This window comes from Enhydra lutris, unplaced genomic scaffold (genome assembly GCF_002288905.1).
Source record: "Enhydra lutris kenyoni isolate GAN:26980312 unplaced genomic scaffold, ASM228890v2 scaffoldscaffold71, whole genome shotgun sequence".
NCBI classification, from domain to species: Eukaryota; Metazoa; Chordata; class Mammalia; order Carnivora; family Mustelidae; genus Enhydra; species Enhydra lutris.
The window spans coordinates 7,026,271-7,031,413 of NW_019154155.1; positions in this window are offsets into that span (position 1 = coordinate 7,026,271).

Genomic DNA, 5,143 nt, shown 5'->3' on the forward strand with positions numbered 1-5,143 from the left:
GGGGCAACAACCCTTTAGACTTCTCTGGGGAGTAGATGAGTTTAGAGTCTCATTCCATCATGACTGATGGTGAGTATACTGAGGCTCAAGTATATAAACCAAGTGCTGGTTTAATGAATTTACATCATGAAGTGATGGTCTAGGGCATGAGGTTTTCATATTCACCAGCCAAGCCTTCCTCCTGCCATTGAAGCCCACCTCCTGAAGGCTCAAGGGCCTGCTGAGGGTGGTCTTCTACATGCTTACCACAATGTGCCTCTGTTGCCTGTGTCAAACCCTGCCCTCCATCCATAGCTTATATATGAACATGCCCTTCCTGTTGTATTATTTGCTCCTCTGAGACTAGCACCACACTGATCAATCCTAGTTCCCTCACATTGTTTAGTGGGCTGCTGTCTACCTAGCAGGTGCTTGATGTTGTTGAAAAATGAAAGCAAGAGGGAGAAATTCCATGTTATAACTATAAAATGCAGAGAAGAAAAAACAACTCTGGTAACCTCTTGTACTTTCAGGCTTACAAAGTACTTTTATTGACAGTATCTCAATTTATCTTTATAACAACTCTGTAGAGGGGAGCTTCTATCCCTTAAAAGTCAATCAGGCTTTTGTCTTAAATTTCCGTTAAACTTTATCTTAGAGCCTCTGGACCAAGAAGATAAAACCCCCAGTCAGTTCTGGTATATCAGAGGGGAGGAAGGAACCTGCCCAGAGATCTGGTCTGAAGCAGAAAGAACAGCATCAATGAAGCAAAAGTGGAAAAGGAAGACAGGCCCTGTGCTTGTTTGGGCAGCTGACTGGGTGAGATTAGCCCACAAGGAGTTGGTAGACGTCCAGCTGCACCAAGGCTAAGAGCCCCTGAAAGGAAAAAACGGTTTTCTTCCTCTGTTTTCATTGTGAAAGGATATTTTTCAAAGATAGGATAAAATCATGGCTCTTCTACAACTAAAGAATGAACAAATGTTAAAGATTTTATTGGCTCATTATATAGATGAGGGAACTAGTTTTTAGAACCGGTTCAAAGGACAAAAAACACACGTTTATTTGTAGTCAAGGAATGTCAGAAGATTGTGCAAAAGGAATAAACCTGGCTTTTCCAGAGGAAGCGGGACTGTCCCTCATGGGATGGGATGCATTTACATATCTATAGACAAGGAATAATTTGAATTGCTGTCAGTTCTTGATAATTTTAGTAACACCTGAAGGGTGTTTTCCATGGAAGCACAAATTCTCCTATCACTTCACAGATTCTAAAATTGAGCTACTTAGTAGAACAGAAGAAATCCACAGTGCTGGGCAAGTCACTTACCTGAATCTCAGTTTCTTTATTTGTAATGTGACGTTGACACTATTCACTGGTCTGGTCACTGTGAGCATTAATAAGATCATGCTTTTAGGAGTTTATCACAGTGCCCAGACATAACAGGTATTTTTAATAAGTATCAGCTGTTGTTACTGTCCTGTTAACTGACATTAAACTCCACAAGCAGAGTGATGATGGCAGAATGAATGAATGTGGAGAACTTATTTCCTTTATAAATGTAGAGTCAGAAGCAACTAGCATATGTGCGTTTAAATGTATATCTTGTTCTACTTAAGAAGTCCCCTGGGAGGAAGATCCTTGCCTTAGTATCTCTTCTTTCCCCCATTTTGATAAACATGGAGTCAGCCAGGGAAGTTGGTGGCCTTTCTAGTGGCTTGATTTGGATCATCTACAGGTAACCTCCCTTACAAAATTCTTCCAAGGAAGTCTGTTTATTAAGTTAAAGTTACACACACACTCACAGGGGCCAGGTGCTTCACATTCAGGTGTTCTCATACTTGTCACCACGGGCCTAGTCTAAATCATAGCTTTCCTTGCCTAACTCATCTCCTTGCATCCATTCTTGCCTGGCCCCCCTCTTCCTGTCCTCTATACAGAAGTCAAAGTGATCATAACATGTAAAATGGAGCAAGTCACTGCTTTTATTAATAATCTTCAATAGTGTGACCCTGTATTTGTAATGAAATTCAACCTCTTTCCCAGGGACTATGAGACCCTATATGATTCCTGCCTATTTCTCCAACTGCCTGATGATCCAGTCTTCCTGTTGCTGTCCCTGTCCTTGCCACACCTCACTGTTGGTCATCCCGGAATTCTCTTCTCTCTGCTGGTGACAATGACTGCTTCTTCTCTTTCACCTCCACAAAAAGAACTTTCCTGACCACCCACTTAAAGTATGACCACCACCCCTCCCCATCCTACAGCTTACTGTCTCAGCCTCATTATGTCTCTTAAAGACTTTTTTCCACTTCTGTTTTTTTTCTGCCCCTCCACTGGAGTATTGGCTCCATGATTCTGTCTCATTCTCTGCTATATGCTCACACTGTGCAGCAGCCACTCCGTACATCTTGGCTGAATGAAGAAAAATCTCTTATAGTCGACTGAGACTTCATATCTTTTATGATAGGCAAAATAAATACTTTATTATTGCTGGCAGGAATGTAAACTGATACTGCTTATCTGAAAGTAAACTTGGTAATGTGTATCAAGACTCTTAAAAATGCTCTCAACCCTCCACTCCATTTGGAAGAATCAGTATGAAATAATCATAGATGTAGTACAAGATTTAATGACAGGTTCAGCCTTTTAGAAAAAGATGAGTATTCAGATACAAATGAACCACCCAACAGTGGGGATATGATTAAAGTGTTCTTAATACGGAATACTGCACAATCATTAAATCACATCTTCAGTGGTAAATAAAAAGGTGGAATGGAAAACTTTATATTTCAATTTGGCTAAAAATAAACATATGTATAGAAAAGCCCCAAGGAAATAACTACTCTTTTGCTTAGATATATTACTAGACAGTGAGATTTAGGGTGATTTTAATTTTCTTTTTATTCTTGGATATTCCAAATTTTCTAAGACAAGCTGCAGTTTTATAAACAGAGTAAAACATGTATTAGTTAAAATAAAGACTTGGGGCACCTGGGGGCACAGGTCATGACCCCAGGGTCCTGGGATTGAGACCCACATCAGGCTCCCTGCTCATGGGGGTGCCTACTTCTCTCTCCCACTAACACTGCTCATGCTCTCTCTATAATAAATAAATAAAAATGTAAAAAAATTACAAAATACAAAAACAGACTCAATAAATCCAGCTTCATGCATCCCTGAGTTACTGTGCCACACAAATTAAAGTTAACTCTATTATTGTTTCTAAAGCATATTTAGACCATCCTTAGTGGGTCAGTGTAGTAGTCCCTCCAAGAAACAAAACAAGACAAAGCAAAACAATTCTTTGATATGGGACTTTATTGCCTTATTCTGTCTACCGCTTAACAAAGCAACTTGATATATGAGTCTCATTTCTGGGATTCCTTAAATTAGTTATGTTTGTAATATTTGAGGATCAACTTTTTGTAAGAGTAGGTATGTGTAATATGAGAGTTTTTCCAGACAGGACTCCTTCTGTGAAGAGACTTCTAGTGCAAATGTTACTCCTTTCAACCTCAAGTTAAATCCCTTAGAGGTTTGTGTTATATTTATAAAAGCCTTCCCTGGCTGGCTCTGGCAGGACCGAGAGCTGCCAACCGTCACAGCCAGGAGCACTCAGACAATCTGGCAAGAAACAGAGTGAGGACACATTATTTTTAGATGAAGTTTAGAAAGCATTAGCTGCCTTGTCAAGACTGGAATGAGAAGCCCATGATGTTGCTGCCTGAAAAGTGTTTCCAGTTCATTGCTACTACTGATTGAGATTAGCCCAGTGATAATTGTGGTTGAAAATAGAGATGAAAGACCTTGAGGACACCAACATGGTTCACTTATATATACACATACAATACACACTGTACATTGTAATCTATTCACAAAAAGTTACAATGATGGCCCCTGACCTCTTTCATGCTTCTCAGCATGACCCCTGAGAAAATGCCACAGAACTGTGGCTCTGTGTCTCCCTCTTCCTGTCCCAGAGATACCAGCCTAGAGACATCAGCAGCAGAATGTCCTTATCTAAATGAGTAATGGAGGAGAAGTGATAGGGTAGGCCAGGGAGTGGGAAAGTTTAACAAAATTGCAATTTTCAGATTCTGTCAAGTGCTATGAAAACTGCTTTCCCCAGTGCTGCTGATGAAAGGTGTATACTCCCCCTGAAATCCTAACTTAAAAATGTAGGCACATCAGACTCAGGATACAGAGCAGGGATGTTGGTTGAGGGGAGCTCAGAAGGTAAATCCTGTATTTTTAGACCTTCCATAGAAAAGCAAAATGATGAAGCAAAAAAAAAAAAAATGGAAATCACATCTCTTTTTTGTGTGTGCCCTATGCTCTGCATTCTAGAAAAACTCAAATTAATTAAAATACAACAATTAAACTGGGTTTTATAAAACATCTTTTACTTAAAAATGAGGCCTCCTGGGGGCTGTCAACATAGATGTATGTGTCACACATGAATAAAGCGAAGTTAAAGCATGAAACTTAACTGGTATAAAATTAGTGCCAGAGAGTGCTTTGCAACCGTTTTACATGAAATAAATACTACTATTTTAAACCCCAGTGCTTCCCTATTGAGGCTGAATCATGGTAAATGAAAACCTCTTTGGGTTGGGAGAGCATCTGGAGCTGGGATGTGCAAAATGGACATGGAGCTCAGTTCTGGAGTTGGTGGCAGAGGTGGAGGGCGACGTGGGAGGGAGAAGTCCAGCTGGGAGGAGGGAGGAGGCCAACTAGGAGGAGGGAGGGCCCCAAAGGACTGGTGAGATGGTGTGGGATAAGCAGGGATGCAGCTGGGTGACTGGGGACAGTTAAGAAGGATGTCTGAGAGTCAAAACTGAGGTTGCCCATGTTGCTGTGATGTAAATCTGCCATCACTTCCACCTTTTGCAAACCTTTAGTTAATTAAACTTTTTTTAAGCAAGGTGACTATGAAATTAAAAACTCTCTGGGATTTAACTGTTTCCTTTGCTGTGCAAAAGCTTTTGATCTTGATGAAGTCCCATTCAGAGTATCTAGGGAGGTCACTGGACTTTTAGTTGGGTATGAAATGGAGGTTTGAGCAATCTTATCTAGCAGGAATATCTGAACAGGTGACTGGATTACCCAAGACTACTTAACGTGAGTGAACTTTATATACATATCAACATGTCATTCTTCCCT